We start from the raw sequence: 19,980 nt of genomic DNA on the forward strand, positions 1-19,980 counted from the left end.
AAGCTCTTCCCAGGAAATGGTTAACAAAGTGTGGAGCTGGGGGAAAGCCCAGTCAGAACAAGTGACTTCCTAGGGTCTCCCTAGACTCCATCCCCACCTCCACATAGGGCCAGGAGTTGAAGCGAGCAGCCTCCTAACCTCCTCCATTCCATTCTCTCCTCAAAGTGGCTGTTTTTGTGTTTGCTTATTTATGGGATTTCAAAAGCCTGATTTTTTTATTTTGAGTAGTTTCAGGCTTGTATGTGTGTATTTGTATAGGCTTTATTAGAAGGAAGAGGGCTTAAGACAATAACATTTTTAAAATGTCTCAGTGGGGAACAGACTTCCATGTCATGAACGATGATGTTCACCTCCTTCTGTTGTCTTTGTGCAAAGTATAAATAGTGTGAGAATTGGCATGTGTTGGGTTGTGGTTTCAGTGTGGGAGGGCAGTTCCTTAAGATGGAAACCAAATCTCACCGAGCTGTAGGAGCCACACTCACCTTTTATCACATTCCCCACCATAGTCTTTCACTTTTCTTCTGTGCTTAAATTTCTTTCAACATACTTTTTTTTTTTTTTAAGACAGAGTCGTGCTGTGCTGCCCAGGCTGGAGTGCAATGGTGCAATCTTGGCTCACTGCAACCTCCACCTCCCAGGTTCAAGCAATCCTCCTGCCTCAGCCTCCCGAATAGCTGGGATTACAGAGGCGTGCCACCACGCCGGGCTAATTTTTGTATGTTTAGTAGAGTTGGGGTTTTACCATGTTGGGCAGGCTGGTCTCGAACTCCTGACCTCAGGTGATGTGCCCACCTTGGCCTCCCAAAATGCAGGGATTACAGGTGTAAGCCACCACGCCCGGCAAACATACATATTATTTTGATTATATATATAGGGTGTATAAATATATATATACATATAGAGTATATATATGTGTATATATATGTTTGTGTGTGTGTATATATATGTGTGTGTGTGTTTTTTGTGTGTGTGTACACATAGAGGTCTCATTCTGTCACCCAGGCTGAAGTGTAGTGGCTGAATGATAGGTCACTGCAGCCTCAACCTCCAGTGACCCTTCTACCTCAGCCTCTTGAGTAGGTGAGACTATAGGCATGCAACACCACACAAGGCCAATTTTCTAAATTTTTGTAGAGACTGAGTCTCACTACATTGCCCAGACTGGTCTTGAACCCCTGGGCTTAAGCAATCATTTCACCATGGCTTTCCAAAGTGTTTGAGTTACAGGTGTTAGCCATCAAACCCAGCCAACAATATTTTTTAAAGAACTGTTACAACCAAATTATGAGCTATGGTTGTGCCACTGCATTCCAGCCAGAGCACCAGAGTGAGACCTTGTCTCCAAAAACAAAACAAAACAAAAACACTTATGACCAAATTAAAATTCTAAGGTTGTGTCCTCTGTGTCCCCTTCTTGCCCTGTAAGCTATCACTGTTAAATATAATGGGTATTGAGAAAACTGTTAGATATTATTAAGAAACTCCTATATATCTTCTAAGTGAGATAAGGTATTCTGATGTGGCCCAATATTTCCTCACCCCTACCTCCAGGGTCTAAACTAGCAAATCAAGTCAGGACATCCACAAAGGACAGTTGGCCATGTTCAATTAGAAAATTAAATATCCCCGTTAGTGAGAGTAATCCAGTGATTTTAAAAAAGAGAAGTCAAACTGAAATGCAGCGTAGTCAGGGCACAATTACCCTGGAATAGCCACTTCACACGGAATGACTGAGGAGCCTTTCTAAGATGAACAAATTTGGGTAACATAATTATTTCTTTCATTTTTTTTTTTTTTTTTGAGACGTAGTCTCACTCTATCACCGAGGCTGGAGTGCAGTGGCATAATTTGGGCTCACTGCAACCTCCGCCTCCTGGGTGCAAGCATTTCTCCTGCTTCAGCCTCCCGAGTAGCTGGGATTACAGGTGTGTGCCACCATGCCTGGTTAATTTTTGTATTTTTAGTAGAGATGGGGTTTCACCATGTTGGTCAGGCTGGTCTCGAACTCCTGACCTCGTGATCAGCCCGCCTCAGCCTCCCAAAGTGCTGGGATTACAGGCGTGAGCCACCGTGCCCGGCCCGGTAACATAATTCTTTCTAAACCATTCTCAGCCTGGGCTGCCCCCCCACCCCCGCCTTATTTCTAATGGCCATCCCACGATGTGGTCAGCAGTGTGTGTGGTACGGCATGGTGAGAGAGGGGCTCAGGGATGGGAGTGAGGGTCTTTCCCGCATTATGAAAATGATTAAACAATGATTTAAAAATGTCCAAATGGGCAGGGCGCGGTGGCTCATGCCTGTAATCCCAGCACTTTGGGAGGCTGAGGCGGACGGAACACCCAGGATCTGGAGTTCGAGAGCAGCCTGGCCAACATGGTGAAACCTCATCTCTACTAAAAATACAAAAAGTACCCGGGCCTGGTGGCATGCGCCTGTAATTCCAGCTACTCTGAAGGCTGAGGCAAGAAAATCATTTGAACCTGGGAGGAGGAGATTGCAGTGAGCCAAGATCGCACCACTGCACTTGAGCCGGGGCAGCGAGACGGAACCTCGGCCTCAAAAAAAAAAAGTCCAAATGTTCTTTCTTACCCTTAAGTAGCAAATAAGATGCATTATACAAGACCCAGGTAAGGAAAAGAGCAAGTGCATTTCATGTCTCAGCTTACTTCTTAATTAGCTGTAATTCCCTGTGCATGTTACCTTACCTTTCCTTTCCGTAAAACACCCTAATGCCGAGCGGGGCGGGTGGTGGTATGGGGAGAATGCTGTTGCTTTATCCAATCAGTGGCGCTGGTGCGGGAACCACCCAATCAGGGGCGCAGCCGGAGAGGAGGGCGTGGCTTCCGACATTCGGCGGGGTCTTTACCTCTTGCTCCCGCCAGAGTTTGGGATCCGTCTCTAGTGTTCCGCGTCCTCCACTTCGGGAGCCCCTGGTGACTCTGTCACAGCCTCTGTTGACCTATGATCTGCAGGGAGACGCACAGCCAGGACATCCTGGAACCTGGGAAAGGGTGAGTGTGCGGGGTTGGGCAACCCGAGAGGGGAGACCAGGCTGTGAAACCAGCAGGACCGGCCTCTCCACAGTCGCTCCCGGGTCGCCGACTTGAGTCCCCGCTGGCGCAGCTCTGTCCCAGGCCCCTCTGGCCGCAAGATGGCGGCTGGGCCCACAGCCGGGACCCCAGCGTCCAGCCCCGTCCGTGTGGGGCCATGTCTGGAGCTCCCTGAGCAGCTCTTCACGCAGCCCCGAGTATTTCCCAGATTGTTCAGGGATGCCAGGCGGGTCATCAGAGCAGAATCCCGACCCAGTGTTTGCGTGGGAAGAACTGCAGCCTGTGGGGCTCCCAGTGTCTTTTGTTAAACATTTTGTTTGAGACGGAGTCTTGCTCTGTCGCCCAGGCTGAAGTGCAGTGCGTGATCACGGCAACCTCCGCCTCTCAGGCTCAGGTGATTCTCGTGCCTCAGAGAAGCTGGGATTACAGACCTGCGCCACCACGCCTGGCTAATTTTTGTATTTCTAGTAGAGAAGTGGTTTCGCCATGGCGGAAGGTGGTCTGGAACTCCTGGCCTCAAGTGATCCGCCAGCCTTGGCCTCCCAAAGTGCTAATATTAGGAGCATGAGGCAGTGCGCCAAGCCTCTTCTGTTAAAAATTAAAGGGAGTCAATGTTAAAACGTTAAAGAGGTTATTTGAGTAGTGATTGGTGAAATAGAAAGAAAGCACCTCAGCCACAGTATGTGGCCCACCTGAGAGACATAAAGGAAAGGGTTTTATAAAGGGCATGTGAGAAGGCAAACCGAATTCAAGAATTGGTTACAGTTATGTAGTCACCTTATTTGTACGATTCAGATGGAAATTTCCTGGTTATGTAATCAGAGGTTAATTGCAAATTTATGATTGGTTAAGCCTGAATTTTGTTTCTGCCTAAAATAGTAATTTATAAGATATAAACTCCAGTTAGGTTTTACATTTTTTACCTATGAACACAGGGCATTAGAGCCACGTCAGTCTAATTTCTTGCTTTTTAATTACTTTAACACTCCACAGGAGGACTGGTTTTCCTCTGTGACTTCCTAATGTATGGCAAGCAGGACTTCTAATCCACTACCCTCTTCCCCTAGCTTAACTAAGGCTTGCAGTAAAATTATAAATTTCCACTTTCTTTCCTACATTCTCAAATGTAGGAAATGAGGACAAACAACTGCCTGTCTCCAATTTACAACACTATCAACTATTTGTCCTTTATTGTGCATTTCAGACACAGTGTTTTAATTGTTAATCATGTTTTTACACTGCAGTCGTTGGCAGGTTTTTAAAGATTTGTTTTCTGTTTGTAAACACTTTTTTTTTGGAGACAGAGTTTCATTCTTGTTGCCCATGCTGGAGTGCAATGGCATGATCTCAGCTCACTGCAGCCTCTGCCTCCCAGGTTCAAGTGATTCTCCTGCCTCAGCCTCCCAAGTAGCTGGGATTATAGGCTCCCACCACCGTGCCCTGCTAATTTTTATATTTTTAGTAGAGAGCGGGTTTTGTCTTGTTGGCCAGGCTGGTCTCGAACTCCTGACCTCAGATGATTCATCCGCCTCAGCCTCCCAAGTCTGTAAACATTTTATGTGAGAAAAAAAGTAGAAAATAATCCTCTGGAACTCCACTGTAAAAAAAAAAAAAAAAAGTCTGCGCCTCTCCTTCTTTTATCTTCCCTAGGCGCACACACCCTACTAGTACGTCTTTGGGTTGAAGTTTTGCTTTGGAGAAATTACAGGGCCCTTTACAGCAGCCCTTTAGTCTATTCTTGGTAATGAGTTTCAGAACTGTCTGGGATAACCCAAGATACCCACAGTGGCCGTGTATCTTGGAGTGTCTAATGAATATCATCCCCTGAGTCGTCTCTTAGAGGACAGGCTGAGGAGTAAGAGTGTAGCCTCTCAGAAGAGCAGCTGGATGGCCTAGGCCTGAGGAAAATTTCCTTGTATGCTATTTGTCTAAAAAGCTAACCTCTTAGATAATTAAAATTATTTTTTCACAAAGGAGTGCTTATACACTGTTGGTGGGAGTGTAAATTAGTTCAACCATTATGGAAGACATGGTGGGAACTCCCTGAAGACCTAAAGACAGGAATACCATTTGACCCAGCAATCCATTATTGGGTATTTACCCAAAGCAATATGAATTATTCTATTATAAAGACACATGCATGTGTGTGTGCATTGCAGCACAATTCACAATAGCAGACATGGAATCAACCTAAATGCCTATCAGTGATAGACTGGATAAAGAAAATGTACATATAAAACATGGAACACTGTGCATCCATAAAAAAAAAAATGAGATTATGTCCATTGCAGGAATGTGGATGGAACTGTGAGCCATTATTCTTAGCAAACTAACACAGGAATAGAAAACTAAATACCACATGTTCTCATTGTAAGTGGGAGTTAAATAATGGGAACACATAGACCTGTAGAGGGAACAACACGTACTAGAGCCTATTGGAGGAGGAAGAGGATCCGGAAAAATAACTTAATGGGTAGTAGGCTTAATACTTGGGCGATGAAATAGTCTGCACAACAAACCCCCATGACACACATTTACTTATGTAAAAAATTTGCAATGTACCCTTGAACTTAAAAGTTAAAAAAAAATTTGTTAGCTTTTCCAATAATTCCCTGATAGCGTTTTGATTTTATGTGTGTATGACACCTATTATGTATCAGAAATTTGGATTACACAGATGAACAGGGTTCAACATACCTGCTGTGTAGGAGTTTATAGTTCATTAGCATGGATAGGTGTGTAAACAATTAATTTATTCTGGAGAATAATACTTGTACATAAAAAGACTTACAAGGTATTGAGCTGTAAGGTAATAGTGATCAATTCTGCTACTAACATAGCAGTGGGAATATAAAGGAGGGCTTTATAGAAGAGGTGACATTTGAGTGGGTGTCATTGTTTAATAGAACTTTTTGTGTTAATGTTGCTGGTGCGGATATTTCATTTCCTTTTTTTTTTTTTTTTTTGAGATGGATTCTCACTCTCTTTCCCAGGCTAGAGTGCAGTGGTGCAGTCTCAGCTCACTACAACCTCCACCTCCCAGGTTCAGGTGATTCTCCCACCTTAGCCTCCCGAGTAGCTGGGATTATAGGCATGAGCCACTGTGCCTGGCCTCAGAGTGTACCCTTTAAAAAATTATTTAAAAAAAAATTTTACCTCTTGACTCTGAAATATATTGAGAGGTCTTCCCCAGTGACATAAAAATGAACTGTGTAAACAGTTAAGAAGTTTTTTCTCAAGCTAAATTATTTTTATTTTTATTTTTTTTGAGACAGAGTCTTGCTCTGTCACCCAGGCTGGAGGGCAGTGGCACGATCTCCTTGGCTCACTGCAAGCTCCGCCTCCCGGGTTCACGCCATTCTCCTGCCTCAGCCTTCCGAGTAGCTGGGACTACAGGTGCCCACCACCTCGCCCGGCTAATTTTTTGTATATTTAGTAGAGACGGGGTTTCACCGTGTTAGCCAGGATGGTCTTGATCTCCTGACCTCATGATCTGCCCGCCTCGGCCTTCCAAAGTGCTGGGATTACAGGCCTGAGCCACCGTGCCGGGCCGAATTTTTTTTTTTTTTTTGAGACGGAGTTTCGCTCTTTTTGCCCAGGCTGGAGTGCAGTGTCGTTATCTTGGCTCATTACAATCTTCACCTCCTGGGTTCAACCAATTCTCCTACCTCAGCGTCCTGAGTAGCTGGGATTACAAGCGCCTGCTGTCAAGGCCAGCCAATTTTTTGAATTTTTGTTTGTTTGTTTGTTTTGTGTTTTTGGGAGACAGAGTCTTGCTCTGTCATCCAGGCTGGAGTGCGGTGGCATGATCTCGGCTCACTGCAACCTCTGCCTCCCAGTTTCAAACCATTCTCCTGCCTCAGCCTTCTGAGTAGACAGGTGTGTGCCACCACGCCCAGCTAATTTTTGTATTTTTAGTAGAGACGGGGTTTCGCCATGTTGCCCAGGCTGTTCTCGAACTCCTGACCTCAGATTATCCACCTGCCTCGCCCTCCCAAAAATTTGGGATTACAGGGGTTGAGCCATGGCGCCAGGCCTAATTTTTTGTATTTTTAGTACATACGGGGTTTCATTATGTTTGCCAGGCTGGTCTCTAACTCATGACCTCAGGTGGTCCATCCTCCTGGGGCTCCCAAAGTGCAGGGATTACAGGTGTGAGCCACCACGCCCGGCCTCTGAACCTGATTTTTATTTTTAGTAGACACATTGGTAATGAGAAAATCAGATGTTCGCACTGATAAGAAAAGGCAGAAAAGATTTTTGTTCTCTGGATTCTTGAAATAAAATTTTTTCCAAAGGACAAGAAGATCCCATCCCAGTAAGGCAAGAACCTGCAAGCAAAATGTACCTGAGACTCACAGTGGGGTACAGTACAGTGTCTCCTGGGAAGGTGGTCACTGAGTAATTTAATGGGCAGGATGGGGATGACAGAATATTTTGAGTGATATTATGGTCTGACTTGACAGTGGAGTCAGACATGTTTGTGTCCCAGTCAGCACTGCCACTTCCTGAGTTTGTCACCTTGGAAAGATTTTTTCACTTATTTCAATTTCAGTTTTTTTTTTTTTTTTTTTGAGACGGAGTCTAGCTGTGTCACCCAGGCTGGAGTGCAGTGGCACAATCTTGGCTCACCACAACCTCCGCCTCCCGGGTTCAAGCTATTTTCCTGCCTCAGCCTCCCGAGTAGCTGGGATTACAGGCGCCCACCACCATGTCTGGCTAATTTTTCTATTTTTAGTAGAGACGGGGTTTCACTGTGTTGGCCAGGCTGGTCTGGAACTCCTGACCTTATGATCTGCCCACCTCAGCCTCCCAAAGTGCTGGGATTACAAGTGTGAGCCACCATTCCCGGCCCAATTTCAGTTTTTTAATAACTGTAAATTACATTTCATCAGAAGAGCTTAAAAGATGTTTAAAAAGTCAAAGACTATGAAAGGTATATTTCAGAAAAATCTAGTCATATGTTTTATTTGTTAAATTTATGTTTTTTTCTGGTTGTGTAATTTTAAATAGAACCCCAGGGGTTTGCTTTGGGAATGCTACCAGAGAAGAGAAATAGGAAAAATCTTTTTTCCATTATGGCTATACAAAGTGAATACATTTCCACAAGCAAATATGATAGATTAATTGGTGCATTGTATATATTTGTCAAACCATCAGCTCCTCTTTTTTTCAGGGTCTAGAATTTGTAATGGTGGATATCTCTGTTCTGTATTCTGTTGTCTAGATGTCCAAGTTTAATGCAAAATTTTATGACATGGAACTTGACACTTTCTAGAAATGTTCACATATGGTTTATTAAATTATCTCTCATGGAAATATTTAAATGACATGTTTATTGTCTGAAAAGGACAGATATTTAAGCTTTTTTTTTTTTTTTTTTTTTTTTTTTGAGAAAGAGTCTCGTTCTTTTGCCCAGGCTGGAGTGCAGTGGTACAATCTCGGCTCACTACAACCTTCACCTCGCAGGTTCAAGCGATTCTCCTGCCTCAGCCTCTCTAGTAGCTGGGATTACAGGTGCACACCACCAGGCCCATCTAATTTTTCTATTTTTAGTAGAGACAGGGTTTCACCATGTTGGCCAGGCTGGTCTCAAACTCCTGACCTTAGCCAATCCACCTGCCTCAACCTCTTAAATTGATGGGATTATAGGTGTGAGCCATTGTGCTTGGCCCCCTTTAACTATTTTGTATGACTCTTCTCTTTTACCTGAACGTTGCCCAAAAAGAGATTGTGACATATATTTGGGCCCAGCACCAAGGTGATGTGACTCTCCTCTTCGGCCGGGCCTTGCCGACAGAAGAGAGAGTGACTTATTGCTGATTTTAGCATACAGGTGATTTGATTCTTCTGCTGACTCCCAGAAGTCACTGTAACATATATCTGGGTCCATCGCTGAGACTCTGTGACTCTCTTCTCCCTGGGACCTGTCCACAGTGGGGATTGTGACATATTGCTTGGCCAAGCACCTATGTGATATGACTCTTTTCTTAGGCCTGGGCCCTGCCTACTGGAGTGATTTTGACACATTGCTGGACCTAGCTCAAAGGTTATATGTGACTTCACACTTCTTCCTGAGTCCTACCCATGAGGGGCACTGTGTCTTAACTCTGAGACACTTAATTAGGTGATGTGACTCTCCTTTTTCGAGATGGAGTCTGGCTCTGTCACCCACGCTGGAGTGCAGTGGCACAATCTTGGCTCACTGCAACCTCCACCTCCTGGGTTCAAGTGATTCACCTGCCTCAGCCTCATGAGTAGCTGGGATTATAGGCATGCACCACCACAGTCGGCTACTTTTTGTATTTTTAGTAGAGATGAAGTTTCACCATGTTGGCCAGGCTGGTCTCAAATTCCTGACCTCAAGTGATCCACCTGCCTTGACCTCCCAAAGTGCTGGGATTACAGGCATGAGCCACCATGCCCGGCCGATGTGTCTCTTTTGTTTGGACCCTCTTCTTGGGATATTGCGACATATTGCTGGGCCCAAAATCTAGGTAATGTGACTCTACTCTTTGGTCTCTGCCCAAAAAGGGATTGTAGCATATTACTGGGTCAAGAACCTAGATGAGGTGACTCTCCTCTCCAGCCTGGGACCTGCACACATTGTGTGTTGAGACATATCACTGGGTCTAACACCTAGGTAATGCCAAGGGCCCCGCCCACAGAAGTATTATGAAATATCTTTCTATTAATCACCTAGGTGATGTGACACTCCTCTTCTGCCTGGAGACTGCAAAAAGAGTATTATTACACATCACTGGGCCCAGCACCTAGGTGATGTGATTCTTTGCTCATGCATGCGCTCAGCGAACTGGGGTGTTTGTTGCATATAGTTGGGCCTAAACCCTAGGTCATGTGATTCTTTCATTTTCCTGAGCCATACTCATAGCATTTTGACATATTTTTGGGCCTATAATTTAGACGATGTGACTCTCTTGCATGGGCCCTTCCCATAAAGGGTAGTGTGACATATTGTTGAGCCCAGTACATAGGTGATGTGACTCATAGTTCTCTATGGATTGGGCTTTGCCCAAGCAGGGATTGTGATGTGTTGCTGGACTTACCACCTATGTGTTATGACTCTCCTCTTCTGCCTAAGCCCTGCATGCATTGTGTGTTGTGACATATGCCTGGATTCAGCACTTAGGTGATACAACTTTATGACATGGGAACTGCCCACAGAAGTATTATGACATACCTCCTTTCCATCACCTAGGTGACGTGACCCTTTTATTTTTCCTGTTTCTGGCATATTTTGGGTATAGTGACGTATCATTGAGTTCAACACCCATGAAATGGGAGGCTTCAGCCTGAGCCCAGCACATAAGTGGCCTTGTGACATATCTTTGCATTCATTATCTAGGAGATTTAACCCCCCTTTTCTGCCTGCACCCTCACCACTGGGAAGATTGTGACGAATCACTGGTCTCAGCAATCAGGTGATCTGTTTTTCCTGCCTGGTCCTTGCCCACAGATCATTGTAACATATCACTGGGCCTAGCATCTGGGTGATGTGACTCTGCTGACTGTATTCTGCTTTCAGGAGGAGATTTTAACATAACCCTAATCAAGCACCCATGTGTGGGTGTGGCACTTCTGCCTTATCCCTGCCCTCAGAGAAGATTGTGACATATCACTGCCCCAAAATGCGGTGATGTGAGTCTACTCGTCAATACCTGTTTACTGGTGGGATTGTGATGCATATCTTATCCAAACTTACAGGTGCAATAATGACTCTCATGCCTCTAAACAACCAGTAGCAGATGTAGTTTTTGTCATAGCCAGGGTCAGGAAAATGAGTAATATCCTGGGCCTCCTCTTTGTATGAAGATCATAAAGAATTAACACTCTCTCACATACCGTGTAAAGTTGTCAAGAGGTATAGAGAATGTCCTCACAGAACTCAGCACACAGGGCAGGTTGTGACACTCATATGCATAGCCTGCCAACAGTAAAGACTGTCATCCTTCCACATAAACACAGCTCAACGTTGAGGTTCTGAATCTCATAACCAGCTGCAGTCAAAAGTTGGAAAATTGAATGTCATATGTTAATTCAGTCCATAGAGAGGTTAGTGTCTCTGAGACCAAGATTCAGCACACCTGTGAGTTGTTGACTTCAATAAATGACACAATTTGCAGGAGGGATTGAGGTTTTCATACACAAATCTAGACCGTCATTGAGACTCATTCATGTACTTATACCCAACATACAGAGGGTGTTATGTCTCATACCTAGAACTAAAAAATGTGTGAAATTGTTAATCTCATACCTCCACCTTCATCCAGATGTGATTGTGACATATAATTCTGCCCAGCAACTGAGTGATTTGACTCTCCTGCCTGGGCCCAGTGTACAGATGGGATTGTGCTATATTGCTGGACCCAGCATTTAGGTGATGTGAATCTATTCTTTTGCCTTTGTGTGTTTCACAGAGGGCATTGACATATCACTGTGAGTAATGTCCAGGTGATGTGACTTTTCTCTACTTCCTGGGCTTTTCCCGAGAAGGGATTGTAATATATTTCTGGGTCCAGAACCTAGATGATGTGACTCTCCTCTCCTGCCTGGTTTCTCTTGTACATTGTGTATTGACATGTGGCTGGTTCTAATACCTTGGTGATGTAAATCTCCTGTATGGGCCCTGCCCACAGAGGTGTTATATCTTTTCATTCATCACCTAAGTGATGTAATTCTCTTTTTCTGCCTGGGCCCTGCCGGAAGGGAGGATTGTGGCATATCACTAGGCCCAGCACCTAGGTGATGTGATTCACCCGTTTTTTTCTGCACCTCACAAATTTTTGAGCACTGTAAAATATTACTAGACCTACCACCTATGGGATTGCATGCTCCTGCCTGGGCTCTGCCCACAGGGACCTGGTGACGTATATCTGCATCCATGACGTAAAAGATGTGACATTTCTTGTCTGTACCCTGCCCTGCACAGGAAAGATTGTGACATATCCCTGGAACAAATCACCAGACACTAGGTGATTTGGCTCTTCTGCCTCTGTCTTGCCCCCAGGGAGCATTGTGACAGTGCTGTGCTTTCAGGAGAGAATTGTAACATATCCCTGGCTGAGCACCTAGGTGATGTGACACTCCTGCTTGGTTCCTTCCCTCAGGGAAGATATCCTTGGCTGAAATCCCAGGTGATGTGACTTTCCTGCTAACTCCCTACCTACAGATTAAATGGTGACATATACTATAGTCAGCTTATAAGTGCGATGATTACTCTCATAACTCAAGTCAGCTATTAGAAGAAATAGTGTCTCTCATAGCTTGCCTTAGATGAGTCACTTCCTTGGTCTTCTCTTTTTATGAAGGTCATAAAGAATTACCACACTCCCACATATCATATAATGCCCTTGAGTGTTACAAAGAGTGTTATCCCAGGGCACAGCACAAAAGTGAGCTTGTTTCTAATATGCACACCTCACCAACCATTAGGATTATCACCTTCACACATGGAAAGAGCCCATTGCTGAGGTCTTGAATCTCAAATGCAAACACTGTCCAGAGTTGGAATTGTGACTGTCATATATGAGCCTCCAGCCACAGTTGAGATGGTGACACATTTCTAAACTCAGAACATAGCAGATGAGGACTCTACTATCCAAACTCAACCAACTGGAGAGATGTTTACCCCAATACCTGGACTTATGGCCAGAAGTATGGTCATGGGTGCTTATAAACATGATTTTAGGGTAAATTGTGACTCTTATTTATACTGGATAAAGCCTTTGAGTAGTACAGAGAGTGTACTAGCCGGGTTGCATTGAGTTGAGATTGTGCCACTGCACCCCAGCCCAGGTGACAGTTTGAGACTCCATCTCAAAAAAAGAGTGTACTAATAAGACCCAGATATATATATATATTTTTTTTCTTTTTTGGACAGAGTATCTCTCTGTCGCCCAGGCTGGAGTGCAGTGGCACGATCTCAGCTCACTGCAAGCTCTGCCTCCCAGGTTCATGCCATTCTTCTGCCTCAGCCTCTCCAGTAGCTGGGACTACAGGTGCCCGCCACCATGCCTAGCTAATTTGATATATAGATATATGATATATATATCATATATGATAGATATATATGATATATATATCATATATATGATATATATATGATATATATGATATATATATGATATATATGATATATATGATATATATATGATATATATGATATATATATGATATATATGATATATATATGATATATATGATATATATATGATATATATGATATATATATGATATATATATGATATATATATATCAACCTCCACCTCCTGGGTTCAAGTGATTCTCCTGCCTCAGCCTCCTGAGTAGCTGGGATTACAGGCACACACCACCATGCCCAGATAACTTTTGTATTTTTAGTAGAGACGGAGTTTCACCACGTTCACCAGGATGGTCTCGATCTCCTGACCTCCTGATCTGACCACCTGAGTCTCCCAAAGTGCTGGGATTACAGGCGTGAGCCACCGCAGCCGCCCTGGAGATTTTTACTGTTGTATGAACACACATCAAATAGCATACATCATCATTTTCTCACATAAACATAGCCTACTCTTGAAGTTCTGAATCTCACACATAGAGGTAGTCAGAGGTGGAAAAATTGACTCATATGTGGATCCAGTTTGCAGGTGAGTTGATGACACTCAGAGCAAGATTCAGCACACCTATGAGTCTGTGACTTCACTAATTAAAGTCCACAGGAGGAGTATAGACTGTCAGGTACAAATTTAGTTCATCGTTGAAATTGTAACTCCTGTTCTTAGACACAACATATAGGAAGGGTTAACTTCCTATTCCTAAAACCAGAATGTGTGGGATTGTTAATTTCATCCCTGCACCTTCCTGCAGGTTTAATTGTAATGTTTTCAGCACCTGAGTGATCTGACTCTCTTGCCTAAGACCAGCCCACAGATGGAATAGTGACATATTGCTGAACCCTGAACTGAAAGGATGTGACTCTATTTTTCTGTATTGGTGCTGCTCACAGGGGACATTGTGACATATTGCTGGGCCTTGCACTTAGGTGATGTGAGTCTCCTCCTTTGCCTTGGCACTGTCCACAGAATGCATTGTCACATATCTCTGGGCCCCACACCCAGGTTATGTGACTTTCCTGACTGTCCCCTGACCACATAAGCAATTATGACATATTGCTGGGTCCGACTCTCTGGTGTAACTCTACTGCCAACAAGGAGCATTGTGACATATATTTCCATTCATCATCAAAGTGATGTGACTCTCTTCTGCCTGGTCCCTGCTCACAGGGGGAGTTGTGACATATCACTTGACTCTGTACCAAACAAGTGTGATTCTTCTTCCATCATAAGTTCTGCTGGCAAGGGAGATTGAGACATATTATGGAGCTCTACACCAATGTGACATTACTGTTTTGCCTTGGCCTGGACCTCAAAAGGCATTGTGACATATTACTGGGCCCAACAACAAGGTAACATGAGTCTCCTGTATGGACCCTGACAACAGCATTGTGACATATCTTTAAGAGCATCAACTATTTGATGTGACTCTCCTTTTATACAAGGCTTCCCTCATACGAGAGATTGTGACATACCTTCTGGCCCAGAAATCAGGTGACGGGTTTCTTCTGCCTGAGCTTTGCTTACAGGGAGCATTGTGACATATCACTGGTCTCAGCACCCATGTGATGTGACTCTACTGTCTGTGCCCTGATTTCAGGAGGAAATTTAACATATCTCTGACTGAGCACCCAGGTTTTAACTCTTCTGCCTGGTGTCTGCTCTCAGAGAAGATTGTGACATATCCCTGGCCTGTTACCCAGGTGATGTAACTCTCCTGCTCACTCCCTATCCACAGGAGAGATTGTGACATATATCTTTGTTCAGATCATAGGTGTGATGTTTACTCTCATATCTAAAATCAGCCAATGAGAGACATACTATCTCTCATATGTGGGCTTGGGAAAATGGGTAAGATTCTGGCTCTCCCCTTTGTAGGAAGGTCAGAGAGAATTACACTCTCACATATTGTATAAAGCCCTCGGGTGGTACAGAGAGTGTCCTAACAGGGTCCACAAAACAGATGAGATTGTTTTTATGTATGCACAATTTGCCAATTGTTAAGATTGTCACCTTCATCCATGGACAGAGCCTACTGGTGAGGTCTTAAATCTTACAGGTGGATGCAGTGCAGAGTTGAAATTGTGACTGTTGTAAGTGAACATCAGGCAACAGCTGAGGTAGTGACTTATTAATAAGCCTAGCTTATAGGTAGGTGACAACTCTCATATCTGGACCCAGCCATTACAGAGGTGTTAACTCTCATATCTGGGCATAGAGCCACAGGTACGATCATGGGTCCATAGCAGCACAGATGTCTCCCAGTCACAAAAGATTGCGACTCTCATGCGTACCTTATAAATTCCTCAGGTGGTACAGAGAGTGTTCTAACTAGGCTCAGCATACAGTTGAGGTTTTCACACTCATGAACACCCAGCCAACAGTAAAGATTTTCATCTTTTCACATGAACACAGTCCACTGGAGGTTCTGAATCTCATATGCAGAGATAGTCGCAAGTTGGAAAATTTACTCTCATAAGTGAATTCAGTCCAAAGGTAAGTTGGTGACTTTCAGACCAAGATTGAACACACCTGTTAGTCTGTGATTCCACTAAGGTGACACAGCCAGTAAGAGGGATTGAGTCTCATTCAGTGACTCAATTCATTTTAAAAATTGTGTCTTGTGTACTTAGATCCAACATACAGGAGGTGTTGACTTTCATACCACGAATTGGGGTATATACAGGATTGTTAATGTCATCCCTGGTCTTTCCTGCAGGTGTGATTTTGGCATACACTTCTGCCCAGCACCTTAGTAATGTGATTCTTCAGAATTGACCCAGCCTACAAATAGGATTGTGCGACACTGCTGGACCCAGCACCTAGGTGATGTAACTCTGTTCTGCCTTGGTGCTACTTGAAAAAGACATTGTAACATATCTCAGAGCCTTGCACCCAGGTAATGTGAGTCTCCTCTCATGACTTGGTGCTGCACACAGAAGCAAGATATGTACAGGATTGTTAATCTCATCTTGGACCTTCCTGCACGTGTGACTGTGACACATGCCTCTGTGTAGAACCTGAGTGAGTTTACTCTCCTGTCTGGATTTAGCCCACAGTTGAATCGTGACATATCACTGGATCAAAAACTAGGTGATGTGACTCCATTGTCTTGCCTCTGTGCTTTCCACATGGGGCATTTGGACATATCACTGTGCCTTGCACCCAGGGGATGGGAGTTTTCTCTCCTGCTTTGGTGCCGTCCACAGTGAACATTGTGAAATATTGCTGCCCTCCCCCCTAGATTATGTTACTCTTCTGCCTCTGCTTTGCCCACATGGGTCATTGTGACAGTGTGACATACTGCTGGGTCTAAAACTCAGGTAGTGTAACTCTCTTCTTTGGGCTCTGCCTGCAGGAGCCATTGTCACATATCTCTGTGCTCATCACCCAGGTGATGTGACTCCCTTTTACTGCCTAGTTCCTTCTCACAAAACATCTTGTGACATATTGCTAGGCCCCATACCTAGCTGGTGTGACTCTTCTTTTAAGTTCCAACTGCTGCAGAGATTGTAACAAACTGCTGGGCCCAGCAGCATAATGATGTTACTCTTTTGCCTTGGGCCTGCCCTCAGAAGGCACTGTCACATTCATGGGCCCAATGCCAAGGTGATGTGTGTCTTCAGCCTAGACCCTGCCCACAGGGGGCATTGTGACATACCACTTGGCTCATCAGATGTTTGATGTTATCCCCTCCCCTCTCCTACCCTGTGTTTGCCTATAAGAGACAGAGTCACAAGTTTCTGGGCCCAGCACCTACGTGATATCTTCCTGGGACCTGCCATATGGGGATTGTGATATATCGCATGGCCCAGTACTTATTTGATGTGACTCTCCTCTCATGCCTAGGCCCTGCTCACAGGTGTGATTGTGACACATAGCTTGGCCTAGCCCCTAGGTTATGTTACTCTCCTCTTATCCTTCAGTTATTTTCACAAGAGGCATTGTGATACATTGCTGGACTGGGAACCCAGGTGATGTGACTCTCCTCTACTGCCTGAAATATACCCAAAAAGAGAGTTTGATATATTGCTTAGCCAGGATCCTAGGTGACGTTATTCTTTTCTCCTGCCTAAACCCTGCATACATTATGTATTTTGACACATCGTTGGGCCCAACGCCTAGGTGATGTAACTCTCCTGCATGGTCTTGCCTACAGGGGTATGATGATGTATCTTTTAATTCATCACCCAGGTGGTATGACTCTCCACTTATGCCTGGGCCTTGATGAAAGAGAAATTGTGACATATCCCTGGACTTAGCACTTAGGTGATGTAACTCACCTTTATTGCCAGGGCATGGCATATTATGAGTATTGTGACAAATCTCTTGGCCTGACACCTAGGGGATGAGAGGCTCCTGCCTGGGCCCTGCCCACAGGACACTTTGTGGCCTGTCTTCTGGTTTTATTACCTAGAAAGATGTGACTTTCCTCTTCTGCCTGCATTCTTCCCACAGAGAAGATTGTGACATCACTGGATCCAGCAATTAGAAAATGTTTCTCTCCTGCCTGAGCCTTGCCCACAGGAACATTGTGACATATCCTTGGGCTCAGCACCCAGGTGATGGAACTTTGCCACCTGTGCCCTGTCTACTTAGGCTATTGTGAAGTATAGCTGGTTTCAATACCCAGGTGATGTAACTCTCCTGCCAGGCCACTGCCTTCCGGGGATATTGTGACATGTCTTTGTGCCAATCACCCAGGTGATGTGAATCTTTTCATCTGCCTGGTCCTTGTTCACTAGGGGATAATGATACATATTGCTGGTTTCAGCACTGAGCTGATGTGACTTGTCTCTTCTTCGTAGATTCTACCCCCCAAAAAACTGACATATCACTAGGCCCATCAGCAAAGTTATTTTGCCTGGTCCTGCCCTTAAAAGATATTGTGACATATTGCAGTGACAAGAACCAATGTAATTTGTCTCTTGTCTAAACCCTGCCTACTGGGGGAATTGTGATAGATCTCTTGGCCAATCAACTATTTGATGTGACTTTCCTTTGTGGGTTTTTTATTTTGTTTTTGATGGAGTTTCACTCTTGTTTCCCAGGCTGGAATGCAATGGCGCAATCTCAGCTAACTGCAACCTCCGCCTCCCAGGTTCAAGCGATTCTCCTGCCTCAGCCTCCCAAGTAGCTGAGATTACAGGCATGCACCACCACGCCCAGCTAATTTTTTTGTATTTTTAGTAGAGACAGGGTTTCTCCATGTTGGTCAGGCTGGTCTCGAATTCCTGACCTCAGGTGATCTGCCCACTTCGGCCCCCCAGAGTACTGGGATTACAGGTGTGAGCCACTGTGCCTGGTGACTCCTTTTTCACCTGGGCTTTGCCAATAGTAGAGATCGTGACCTATCTCTGGGCCCAGCATCTAGATGTTATGACTTTCCTCTCCTGCCTGGTCCATGCCCACAGAAAAGAGAGTGACTTATCGCTAGGCTCAACACACAAGTGATTCGATTCTTCTGCATGATCCCAGCCCACACTGCTTATTGTGACATCTCTAGGCCCATCACCTAGATGATGTGACTCTTCTTTTAGGGAACTGTCCATAATGAGGATTGTGACACATCACTTGGCCCAGCACTTATGTGATAAGACTCACTTTGTTTGCCTGGGTCTATCAATTTGGGCGACTGTGTCATATAGCTTTACTCAGCCCCTAGGTTATGTGACTCTCCTGTTTTTCCTGAGTCCTGTGCACAGAGGTCATTGCAACATATTTCTGAGCCCCTAATTTAGGTAATTTGACTGACTCTCCTGCCTAGGCCTTCTGCTCGGTGATTTTTGTGACACATTTTTTGACTCAGCACCTGGGTAGTAAGACTCTTCTCCATTGCTTGGACTCTGTCACAGAAGGTATTGTGATGTATCACTGGGCCTAACACCTAGGTGAAGATACTGTCTTCTCCTGCCTGGACACTGCATAAATTGTATATTTTGATATGTTGCTGGGGTTAACACATGGGTGATTCAGCTCTCTCACATGGATCATGAGCATGGGGTTATTAGGACATTTATTTTTGTTAATCACCTAAGTGATATGACTCCTCTCCTCCCTGAACCTTATCAAAGGGAAAGATTGTGGCATATCACCAGAACTTAGGTGATGCAACTCTTCTGTCTAGCAACCATGTATTTTGGGTATTGGGACATTTCACATGGCCAAACACCTAGAAGAATGGGAGACTTTGGCCTTGTCCTGTCCACAGGGTTTCTTGTGACATATGTCTGTATCCATTACATAAAAGATGTGATGCCTTTTCTATCTGCACCCTGCCCACAGGAAAGATTGTGACATACGTCAGGCCCCAGCCACCAAGTGATGTGTCTCTCCTGAATGTGCATAACTTTCAGGAGAAAATTGTAACACATCACTGGTTGAGAACCCAGATGATGTGACTCTCCTGCCTTGTCACAGTCCTCAGGGAAAAAAAATTACATATCAGTGGCCAAGCATCCAGGTGACGTTGCTCTCCTCGGTGATTCTGTCAGGAAGTTCATTGGTAACATACATCTCAGCCCAGCTCACAGGTTGATGATAACTAATACCTCTTACCAGTCAATAGAAGAGATACTGTCTCTCACATCTAGGCTTACAAAAAGGAGTAAAATCCCGGGTCTCCTCTCTGTATGAAGGTTATAGAGAATTACCACTCTCTTGTATATTGTATAAAGCACTCGGATGGTACAGAACGTGTCATCATAGGACCCAGCAAACAGATCATGTTTCATGTAAACACACCTTGCCAATTTTTAGAATTGTCATCCTCACACATGGAAAAGCCCACTGATGAGATCATAATTCTCATGCACAGA

The 19,980-nt window shown here is 44.5% G+C and overlaps 1 protein-coding gene across 2 annotated transcripts in view; it reads left to right on the plus strand.

Moving 5' to 3' along the window:
• The first annotated feature begins 2,854 nt into the window (after window positions 1-2,854).
• The window catches only part of LOC129020633 (zinc finger protein 254-like), a 72,308-nt gene continuing 55,182 nt past the window's right edge, over window positions 2,855-19,980 (plus strand). For both annotated transcript variants that reach the window (XM_054465216.2, XM_063658862.1), the window contains exon 1: window positions 2,855-3,011. The gene's annotated coding sequence lies outside the window, so the exon portion shown is untranslated. The remainder of the gene's footprint in view (window positions 3,012-19,980) is intronic.

The sequence above is a fragment of the Pongo pygmaeus genome, chromosome 20 (assembly GCF_028885625.2).
Source record: "Pongo pygmaeus isolate AG05252 chromosome 20, NHGRI_mPonPyg2-v2.0_pri, whole genome shotgun sequence".
Lineage (NCBI taxonomy): Eukaryota > Metazoa > Chordata > Mammalia > Primates > Hominidae > Pongo > Pongo pygmaeus.